The following is a 12,302-nucleotide window of genomic DNA, read 5'->3' on the forward strand; positions in this document are numbered from 1 at the left end:
TACCACAACAAGAAACCTTTTGTAGAGAGGATCAAACATTTAAGATGGGATTTTCTTCTTCATAACAAAGCTAAGCAAAGGATAAAGACAGGGTATCTTTCTCATATGTATGCATGGAGAGGGGGTGTGCATCTATCACTCTTGCAAACCTGGAAGGGCCAGATAAGAGAAACATCTCTTAATCCAAAGGCTCACATTTCAACCACATGCATCTTTTCTATCGTGTAACGCAGCTGTGGCAATCCGGAAATATTAGCAAGAAGTATCCGCCAAAAGGAAGTGGTATGATTTGCACTTTACACAGGACTGAAGAGATAGAAAACATAAGGCTTAGAATACTGTGAATTACAATGTGATTCTAATGAGGTGTTTTCTTTTTTTCCCCCTAGAGGGAGAAATGCATGACATTAATGCTGTTGTGAATAAACCAATGGTGTAAGCATCAATGTCACAGAATAATACACAGATGTAAAAACTCAACATAAACACTTTTGCCAAGATTGAAGTGAAAGCAGAAAGGTTACCATTCACCATGTAGATATAAAAATATCAATCTGCAATATAATTATAAATAAAATGGTTGTTAACTTTTACAACAGCTATATATATTTATATAATGTCAAAGCTTACACATCACCAATCTTTATATCAACTTTTATATCAGCATTCACAGAAAAATACCATATTTCCTGGAGCTTTTAGTAAAATAATAGAGTGGGCATGGTCATAAACATTCCTCAAATGCATAGATCGCATCTCTGCATGTGTAAATGGCATGTGCACTATATAAATAGACCTATTAATGAAAATATAAATAGTTCACTGGGGACCACAAAATTGGCAGAGGCAACATTTCCAGTTTGACCTTTTGTAAAAACTGTAAAAATATTACCATAGCTTTCAAATGCTACTTCTGGCTCCTGTCTTAGGAAAGAAAAATGCAGCACAAAGAGTGTTAGATGTGGGGCCAGAGGGCCTGGGCCCAATTCACAACTTGACTATTTAACATCTACATGATTTTAGACAAGTCATTTAACCTCTATAGGCCCCAGTTGTCTCATTTTTGAAATGAGGAGCTCAGGCAGTACAGTATGGTTGAAAGCACATTGTCTTTGGAATCAAAGGACTCAGGTTCATTGATAATGTTTTAAGTTTGTGCAATTTAAAAATTGTTATATTTGTATTTTGATATTTGACATTTCCTTAAACACCAAGGAAACATTTGAGCTTAGCTCTCAGTTATAGGAAGAATACTTCTTTCAAATAGAAAAACCTCCACAAACAAGCCACAACTGACTTTCGTTTCTCCAAAGGCCTGCTGCTGGTAAATGTCTAGCAATTTGCTGTCCAGAAAAAAATAAATGTACATAAAACAAACTTTGAAAGTTTAATCTGCATTTTTAACACTTCTCCATTACTTTCTTAACTCTAGACAATCAACAAAACAGTAAATCAAGCCCTGATTTGTAACATTTGCCAATTTTCTAAAATAAAAGTGTTCACGCTGAACATTTAACAATTGGCTTTCCCAAGGCTGTTTTAGCTGATTCCAAGATGCCCCTGTGACCCCTCAGCCAGACTTATTTCTTCAGAAGGGCTTTCTGGTGACCTGGAGTTTTCCTCAATAAGCCCTAGTGTCCCTGACTCCCTCTTCATGGAAGAAGCCTACCCCAGGCAGGGGGTGCGACCTCAAAGGGTTGCACTTGAGGACCTAGAGAGCCACAGGAGGCTGCAGGTTCCCTACCCCTGCCACAGGGTCTTCCCTATGGCTCACCTGAATTTATCTTACTTGTTTTTTGTATGATTTCCACATTATGAATTATAAAGCTGATTTGAGAGGACCAATGATTTCCCCAGATATATTTTGTTTTGTTTGATTCAGATGTCAAAATTAATGGTTATAAATCTGGATAATTTATCAATGTAAGTATTACTTTTAAGGTATTAACAATGATGAAATCAGGTCGTATTTATAATTATTCTGGTACTCTCCTCAAAACATTCACTGAAGATTTACTATAACAAAACAATATTCTTAATGTACATTGATGATCAAATATTTACTGAGCTCTGTCTCACACAACACCATACTATATGCTAACTAGCCATATCAGAAACCGACTGTACACTTAAAACTTATGCTGAAATTATTTGGGTACCTCAAAAAATGTCCTTTGATGTAAACCAAGATAGTAACGTTACATAGTGGGGGTCTGGTGAATTAAAATGCAGAATTGTATTTTTCTCAGTACTAAGATTGAGTGTGACAAAACAATAAAAAATAGTGCTGCAAAATTACAAAGAATAAGGTGGTTCCTAAAAAAGATATGAGAAGATACTTTGTCCCCCTTCTTTGCAGAGGTCTATGAGTATGGAATATTGTATATATTGTCAGATATTTTTTCAATGTGAACATTAGGCTTTCTGAGGTTTTTTTTCTTTTTCCCTTTGTCTTTAAAAAATAATCATTTGATATATAGAATGGCTCTGTAAGAGAGAAGACAAAAGGAACATGGAGAAGGGAAAATTTGGACAATTTAAAACAAAAGGTATCCACAAAAATGTATATTAAAAAGAATGAGTTTGTGATGGAAATGCCCCGTTGCCATGTAGCTATAATCTCTGAGCTCCTTTTCTTCCTCATTCCATGATCCTGCACAGCCTCAGAGTACTCCTACTGCTACAACACCTACTACCACTACCACCCAAAGTATAATTGTGGCAATGAGCTTCCTTTCTGTCAGCCATGGAATGTTGAATAAAGCACTTATTAAGCATTTCCCATATACCAGGCACTGAAAGAGTTAAAAGTCAGACCTTAGCCCTGAGGAGAAGCTCTTTGTCCTGTGAGAGAGAGCTGGGCCTCAGAAGCAGAAACAGAGATGAGACCAAAGTTCAAACCAGAGGGAGGCTGGGGGAGAGAGACAGACAGACAGAGATAGACAGAGACAGAGAGACAGAGACAGAGAGAGAGAGAGAAACAGAGAAACAGAGAGAGAGACAGAGACAGAGAGAGAAGGGGAGAGAGGGAGGGGAGAGAGAGAGAGAGAGAGAGAGAGAGAGAGAGAGAGAGAGAGAGAGAGAGAGAGAGAGAGAGAGATTCACCATGGCAACAGAGAAGGCAGAAGCAAAAGTCAGAGAGTTCAGGCCAAGCCAAATACACTGCAGGCAGGAAAAGGAGCTGGGAAAAGAACAAAGTGTTGAGATGAGCCGACAGGTCAGGGAAGCCAGAACAAGACAGGAGTTCAGGGTTGTCAACCAAATGACAAGTTGTGGCACTCAGAGTACCTGAGGGCCATGTTCCCTTTGGCTTCTTAGAGGACCAGACTTTCTAGAAACCAGCATCTGTCTACCTTCTAAGACAGCTTGCCACTTGTATGGCATTCACATCATTACACATATCAGCAATGATTAGAAATCAAGAGGTCCAGTTTCTAATCCAGTCTCACTGCTTTGCACATGGTTGCTACTCAATTCACTTTGGCTTACTTGATTTTAATTTATTAACTCTATGACACAGGAGCAGTTGAACAAAAAAGCTCTAAGCTAGGAATGAGGAGACATGGTTGTTAGTTTCAGGTGTGCCACTAACTAACTGTGTGACCTTGATCAAATCTTCACCTATCAATTTTCTCATCTTAAAATGAAAGGTTGGACTAGATAGATATACTCTAAGGTCCTTTTCAGCTCAAAAATATGTGCTTTAACTATTTTCTCTTTCTGTGTCTTCATTTCCTCATCTTTAAAATAGGCATAGTCCTACCTGTGCTACCTATAGTATAGGGTTGTGAGAAATAACTGAAAGAATGTTTGAAAAATACTTTAAAACATATTACATTTGTGTACTATACAAAAATAAGGTTATTTTATCATCGCTAGAGCATATTTATTGTTCTATTTCATGTCCTTATTTCCAAGGGAGATAATGGCATCTTCTTCTCTAGGACAGGATAGAAAAATAGATTGATAGACAGACCGACACACAGACAGAGAGATAGATAGATAGATGGATAGGGACGGACAGACAGACTAGATAGATAGACACATAGACAGAGAGATAAATAGATAGATAGGGACGGATGGACTAGATAGATAGATAGACAGACAGATAGATAAATAGACAGACAGACAGATAGGTAGATTAGATAGATAGATGATAGATGATAGATAGATAGATAGATAGATAGATAGATAGATAGATAGATAGATAGATAGATAGATAGATATAGACAGAGAGAGAGACAGAGATAACAATGTCCAGAGACAGAGGCACAGACTAAATGATTCTTTCAAGGTCCCTTCTAGCTCAAATATTCTCTTACTTTGGTAGTCATGAATTCCCAGACAAAGCACAATTGAAAACTGAACTAGAAAATTTACCTTGACTAAGCAATTGTCTGCCACTGTGATCGATAGAAGATGAGGAATGGTGCAAGTAGAATTAGATTTCTAATTATCTAAGAAAAGCTCCAACATGAGCATGTATAAAATAGTCTTCAGATAAAAAGCTGTTATTCTGTGCCTGCAGAATATTGTGACTTCATTGGGGACCCTGCCTCTGCTTTATGAATTTCAGCTCTAATTGACATTTAGAATAAGTTAACATTTCCCCCTGAATAAAACTGTATGCTGATGAAGACTTTCCTTGTCCCCTTCCTTCCTGTACGTTTGTATAGCTTCTTCCTCCTTTACATCATACTATGTGGACGATGATTATCTCTTTTAGGTATGGGCTTCTTATACTCTCAGAGGGCAGGTGTTATTGATCCCTTACCTAAATTCTATTTGCTAAAAATTTGCTGATAGACTAGGAGCAAAGAGAGATGGAGTAATTACCAAAAACAATGGCAGGAAGGAAGTACTTAACATGGTCCTTTTTTGAACTGTGATGTGAGACTTAAATATTAGGACTCTTTTGTTTTTAACCTGGGTAGAGATATGGTGGATTATAGGAACCAAATGCTGCATACACTGCCAGAGTGATCAACATGCATTTTTTTGTCTTAACTTTTCTTGTTAAAAGGAAAATTGCAGAAAGGCAATATTAGGAACCAACAGTGATACAAAATAAAACCAAATGCAATAATAACATTATTTTTAATATTAGGATACTAGTCTAGAAAGATGAAAATTAAGTGGATTAAAATACTGAAATTACAGTGTAATGGGAAATTCATTGTATTGGTATCAGGGGACCCTGGATAAAAGTTGGGGCACTGCTTCTTGTGAACCTATATGATCTTGGACAAGCTGCTTACCAACTCTCTGGACTTAACAACAAGGGCGTTGGCTTAGAAGTTCTCCAAGATCCTCTGATCAATAAAATTAGGTGGTTAAATTAGATGATTATTATCAGTTGAAAATCCCAAAAGGTAGAGTTAGAGTAAAAGGGGAAAATTCACTAAAGCCCAGCATTCATCCAATCAACAAAGCTTTTATTGAACGTATTCCATAGTGAAGGCATTATGCTGACCAGGCAGTACACTATTATAGTAGAGTTACCCTCAAACCCAAAAAGGTAAGTTTAACACAAATAAAAGGAAGCCCAGTCAATCAACAAGCATTTATTAAATGATTATGTGACAGATGCTATGCTCAGCCCCACAGATACAAAGACAAAATCAAAACAATCCCTTCCATTGGGAGGGACATGCCATTAATTTTGTAGATGGCACAAAGCCAGGATGGGAGATTGTGTATTGCTGATACAGAGATTTAGGATCCAAAAGAATTTTGACAAGCTATAGCATAGGACTGAATCTGAAAGTGAAATCTGATAAGGATACATGTCAAATTTTATATTTGGGTTCAAGAAAATCACCTTCCCAAGTCCAAATTGAAGAAGGTGGCATGGTTAGGCAGCAGTTGTTCTGAAAAAGATCTAGAGGTCTTAGTATACTGTGAGCTTAATGTAAGTCGGCAGAAACAAAAGATAATGCAATCTTGGACTGTATTAAAAGAGATACAGTTTCTAATAGGGAAGAGAGAGTCCCACTGTACTCTGCCCCTAGTCCTATCTCATCTGAAGTGTTGTGTACAGTTGTGGTTACCACAGTTTAAGGACATTGAGAAGTTGAAGTCTATCTAGAAAGGCAGTCAGGATGGTGAAGAGCCTTGGCTCTGTCTTGTGAGGATGACCCAAAGGACCTAGACCTGTTTAGCCTGGAGAAGATAAGACTGGTTGAGGAGGTGGAGGTGATGGATGTAGGAGAGAAGGTAGAATATTCTTGCTGTCTCCAATTATTTGAAAGGGTGTCATGTGGAAGAAAGACTAGGCTTATTTTATTTGGCCCCAGAGAGCAGAAAAAAGAATATTGGATGGAAGTTGAAAAAATCAAATTTAGTCTGGGTGTCAGGAAAACCTCCCTACCAATGAGAGCTTCCCCAAAGTAGAATGAGCTACGTGGAAAGGTAGGTTTTCCCTCCTTAAAAATCCTCAAACAGAGGTCACCTGTCAGCTATGTTATTGTAGGAGCTCCTTTCATGTTATTGATTGGACAAGGTAGGCAATGTGGTCCCCTCCAGTTCTCACATGATGTGATTCTCTGATCCTATGTAAGAATGCATAGAAAACTGATACGAGGTGATTTGGGGGAGAACATAACTAGCAGCTAGGGAAATCTACTTTCACCAGCAGGAAGTAACATTATAGACCCCATTGCCCACAAGAGGTGATATAGGATGAAAATATAAATTGGTTCCCAAAAATATTTTGTGAAACTCGTGAATGACAACTCCAAAGCAGGTTGCCAAAGGAAACTAAGAACATTTGTGGTACATTTTAAGCAATAAGGTTGACTTCAAGTATCCCCATCAGATAGAGAATCTCTGAGCTGGATGCAGCTTGGAGCTGACCCAGTGTAGCAGTTATGATAGTTGTACATTCTTTTACCTGTGAGGGCTATTGATTTTGATTAAACAGATAACTGAACTATCCCCTGGGGAAACTAGAATGTTTTATCATTAATATCATCATAGATGTCCACATGTGTCATGCTTTGTTGGGTGCCATATTTGAAATTGCTCTGAAATCCTTTAAAGACCATGGCATATATCTGTATTCCATGCACTGCATGCATACACTGATTCCAGCGCCTGTATAGTAAAGATCATGAAGGAGATGGCTGATTGATTAGATGGCTGATTAGGCATGACCTCTCTTATCCTAAATGTGAAGAGGCTCTGAAATAAACAACAAATTCAGAGTATCAAAAAGAGACAGCCAAATTGAACTAAAGCCAGAATGTATGCAGCACTGAATGGATGTATAGGCAGAATGTTTACTGAATTTACAAATAATACAATAGATATGAAATAATACACTTGACAGAATCCAAAAAAAAATCCCAACTGACATGTAAGAACATTGGGCCAAATCTAAGAAAATCAAATTTAATGAGAGGTTAATATAAATCCCTCCATCTACACCCCAAATCCCATTCCCTTTTATCTGCTCTAGATCATTACTTAAGCTGTCACCCCTTTCTCTCTCACAGCCTGTATTTACTTTTCCAAATTTTCTCTTCCCACTTCAAGTCACTCAGAACACCCCTCCCCTTTTCCTCTCAACAGAGAAATTTTACCTTCCATTTTGCAAAGGAGTAGGTATTGATCATTAACTTCCTTTTCCCCTAATTATATACCTAAAACTCCTCAGCATCATTCCCGATTGTCTTTTCCTTTATTTATTCCAGTCTCTAATGCAGAGGTAGCACTTCTCCTCACCAAGGTCCAGCCCTCTGTTTCCACTCCTGATTCCATCTTTGGCCTCAACTGGGACAGCCGACTGATGAATCATTGAACTCCTCCAAATCCCCACTCTCTCTTGAATCTTACATTTCTCCTCATCTGTTGACTTCTTTCCTATTTCTCACAAACATTCCCAGATCTTCTCCATCCTTAAAAAAATCTTTATGCTGAACTTGTTATCTATTGAAGCTATCGTTATTCAGATACTCTTCCTTGCACAGCCTAAGTCCTAAAGAAGTCCACTCTGCTTCCTCATCTCTCATTTCTTATTACCTTGAAATCCTGCTTCTTACCTCACTTGAGGGAAACTGTTCTCTTCAAGGTGACCAAAGTGTTAAGTATCATGTTAAGCATCACCAGGAAAAAGAAATAAAAACATTCTAGGGGCGGCCAGGTAGCACAGCGAGTAAGAGCACCCGCTCCAGTGTTGAGAAGACCTGGAGATCGAATCCCGGGCTCAGACACTTAGCATCCACCCAGAAACACCTGGCCGTGTAACCTTGAGCAAGTTACTTAACCCCAATTGCTTAGGGGCGGCCAGGTGGCTCAGCGAGTAAGAGCACCGGCTCCAGTGTCAGGATGACCTGGATCAAATCCGGGTTCATATACTCAGCACCACACCCAGAAATAACTGGCTGTGTAACCTTGAGCAAGTTACTTAACCCCGATTGCTTTAAAAAAAAAAAAAAGAAATAAAAACATTCTATTTATCTGTTATGAATAGTTCTCTATATTTTCAATGAACTTTCACATTTTTTGGAGTAGCCCCTTCTCTCTTCTAATACTGCTCTCAATCAAGGGCAGGCCCTCATCCCCTCATGCCTGGAATAATGTAATAACCTGCTCATGGGTCTTCCTGCTCAGTTCTCTCCACACTCCAGTCCATCCCTCATTCTGCCACCAAAGTGATTTTCCCAAAGTGCAGGTCTGTTCTTGTCACCCTTCTACTCAATAAACTCTAGTGGCTATTATTTGTTCAGTGCCATGGTATCATAGAGTTATAGAAATGGAGCTGGAGGGGCCCTCTATCTGCTATGCCACCTAGCTGTCTCTCTTAGAAGCAAGGCTCACTTTGATGTTTTGCTTTCTTCGAGCTATTTTCTTAAACTCTCAGATCTTTAGGACCTATGGGTTATTGTTTAAAACGACCTTTGAAACTTAAACTCCCCTCCTCATCTAGGACCCTGGCCTTGAATTGTCACCTGTTTTATATATGTATGTGTGTGTGTGTGTGTGTGTATACAGAGAGAGACACAGAGAGAGAGAGAGAGAGAGAGAGAGAATCTAAAAAGAAAAAGAGATACAGAAAAGTTGAGAAAATGTTCCTTCACTGCAAAATTAAGCAACTATGGATATGGAATATTGCATGTGCTGTCAAACACAGTTGATGCATGGTTAGTTTTGCTGAACTGTTGTATTTTACTCTTTATTACAAGGGACGGCTGACTGGATAAGAGAGGGGGAAAGGATATATTCAGAAATGAATGTGATGTAAAAACAAAAGACCAATAAAATAAGATTTATTTTTAAAAGCAAAGGGAGGGAGAAAGGCTAGATACATAAGTTGGAGTCAGAAGAGGACACTTTTTTTTAACCACCATCAACCAAGGAATTTTGCCCTTGATTCTCTTTGGAGACAAGAATCAACAGCTAGAAGGAGCTGTTTCCTTCTTAAAGGATAGAGAAACTATGGAAAAGGAATGGAGGTCACTGCCTGCGTTAACCCAATGAAGCAAAGTGAAGAGATACAATCCAACTGCCAAAAGTTGACAAATAGTCCAAGCCAGGACCCAAATGGGAGATGTAAAACAGAAACTAGTTGCAAACCATGTACACAGGGATGAGAATGGGGGAGGCAGCCAGGAATCTTCAATGAAATCTTCAACCCCTGGGTGCCACCCATACAGGGTAGCTTGAGAGAGGATCTGAGTATTTGTCATGAGAGTAATGAACATCTCCACCATATAAGCTAGGCTAGTTTTTTTTCCCTAAAAGTCAATTAATCTATCTTAGAGAAACATCTGATCCAGGTGACTAAGGTTCAAAATATTATCATAGATCCTGGTCACTTCCCAGCACATACAACTGAGGAAGTGGGGGCTCCTCAGCCTTGACATATTCTAAAGACCAGGCGTACCACCATGACCTATGTATGGCCATGGGAGATGCATCCAACTGAATCGATGCAATATCTTTGCTAAATATGCTTTCTATGCTATTGTTAAGCAGACATCTTTTTTTGCTAACTGCTAGATGTTCTGCAGATGCCTTCTTTCATTCCAATCTTAAACCTGGACCCTGTACCATTCTGGGTCAAGCCTGGCCCAGAACAAGTCCCAGATAGCTTTGGAAGGGAGAGTGGAAGGACATTGTTCTCATCCAAGAGTGCAACCATTATTGTTTTCATTTATCATTCATTACTATTCCAATTCAATGCTGCTACCTTGCCAGGCTGTGTGGAATACTCTGGCCTAAATTAACTTTAGATATTTCAAACCATTTCAAACAAATGAGTCAAGATAGGTAAATTATCAATAAAAGTTACCATGAATCAAATCAGAGTCCATGACAGAGTTGGGAACCAGCCAACTTCATATCAATCCTACCTGATGTTTACAGACATAATAAATCTCATGGACTCATGATCTTTCTTTCATCTCTCTGACCATAGAAAACTTATGATCCCTCCATTCCTTCCCAAATCCCTAGACTACTGGTCCTAATCCTGACTAACAAATCTTTCTTCTTTCATGCCACAGTGATAGCTTTATACCTAAACTCCAATGGATGCATTAAGTTTGATTTTGAATGCTTCTACTAAAAAGAATTGAGGGAGCATTCTACAAACACCTGCACAAAAGAAAACACGTAAAACTGTTTGTTTTTCTCTTTATTGATCCCTCCCAACTAAGAATAATTGCCAGCAATCAGCTCTGAACACTAATAATCACTCTTTCCTTGCTGGCCCTCAGGCTCCTAATGAGAACTTTCTACCTAATGAGCTAAAACCTGATGCTGAAGATGTTCTGTTTTGTTTTGTTTTTCCTAAAAACTGATAAGTATAGGAAAAGAATTCTAAGGTGATTCAGACTTGCCCCTTTGCCATCTGGAAGACTTCCTTGGTATAAGTCATGCCCACACATATGTGGTATTCTCTCCTGAGTGTACAGATCTCTAGAAAAAGATGCTATTAAGCACACTTTAGAATTCATTCCAATCTCCCTCAGTTCTTACTCACCATAAGTTTCTCCTATAATTAATCTATATTCTTCCTACTGTGCTACAAACCAAAGTTTATACACCATAGATAAGATTCACTTCTGATGTTTAACAAGAGTAATAAGGGTGAAACCTTATTTCTAGCATTGCCTCTCTTTGATAGTTTGTGGAGTCATCTTGGAGGGAGGGAAGGGGAAGAGGTTGACCTTTGAGATTACATTAAGAATGATGCACTCACAGTCAGTTCTGGGCTGCCTGGGTTATACCATTGACCTTGGTCATTAAAATGAGAATTAGAGGAGGAAGAGATGGGGGTAGTGAGGGGGAGAGAGAGAGGGAAAAAGAGGGAGAGAGGGAGAGGGGGGAAGGAGAGGGAGAGGGAGAGGTAGAAGGAGAGAGAGAGGGAGACAGAGAAAGGGAGAAGGAGAGAGAGGGGGAAAGGAAGAGAGACAGGGAGAGGAAGAGAGACAGGGAGAGGAAGAGAGACAGGGAGAGGGAGGGATGAAATGAATAGAAAGAAACTGGATAGATACGGGTTCTCATCCCTTGGAAAGAAGTCTGTTGGCCCTTTCCAGGGAAACATATATATCAAAATTCTACATAGCCCCAAAGATGGCATAGCAATGAAAATTGAGCCAAGCCATGAGCTGTAGAACAGAAGAGGCTGAGCGACCAGAAGTTCCTGGATAAGCAGAGGAATCGAACTAGGCCTCCTAGACAGAGGTAGAGTTCCTGATCAATGCCGTGCTCCTACTTCATCCCTCTCAGTAAGAACAGAATATTCCTGACTAATGCTGAGTTTCTGGACCAAGGGGAGGAGGATGAGGAGTAGCGAGTGAGATATGCCCTTCATTGGCACCAGGAGTTACATAAATTGTGCAAGACTGTGAGAGGGGCGGTCAACCCTCCCGTGACCCTTAATACTTACCCTCTGTGGAGTAACCCCTACCAGGATGCTTCTATATGTCTACAGAGATCCCTAAAAAGGTAGGATTGACCAAAGGAAAAAAATTGTTCGGTTTTGGGGCCGCCCTGAGCACTCCCGGCTTTCATTATCACAGTTATGTGTCTTGACCCTTTTCCACTGTGGACTCCTTCAGATGACTCCTATGGCATATTGATCATTACATTCCCAGCACCTCGTACCATACCTCTATGTACAATAGATGCTTAATAAATGTTTGCTATTGTTGAAATTAATTATAAATATCGTGAAATGGAGAAATGGGACAGTCTGAATGTTCTGTTTTAACTTACACTGACGTGCTGAAAAGAATTGTGAGAGAAAGGAGAGAGAGAGAGAGAGAGAGAGAGAGAGAGAGAGAGAGAGAGAG

General features: G+C 39.3%; 1 long non-coding RNA gene across 1 annotated transcript in view; it reads left to right on the forward strand.

Annotated features, from left to right (window-relative positions):
• The window catches only part of LOC138145218 (uncharacterized), a 1,102,603-nt gene that overhangs the window by 671,889 nt on the left and 418,412 nt on the right, over positions 1-12,302 (forward strand). The gene's annotated exons all lie outside the window — the stretch shown is intronic.

Source organism: Petaurus breviceps, unplaced genomic scaffold (genome assembly GCF_028583685.1).
Source record: "Petaurus breviceps papuanus isolate PSGF00001 unplaced genomic scaffold, PetGlider_PUasm1.0 90731, whole genome shotgun sequence".
Classification (NCBI taxonomy): domain Eukaryota; kingdom Metazoa; phylum Chordata; class Mammalia; order Diprotodontia; family Petauridae; genus Petaurus; species Petaurus breviceps.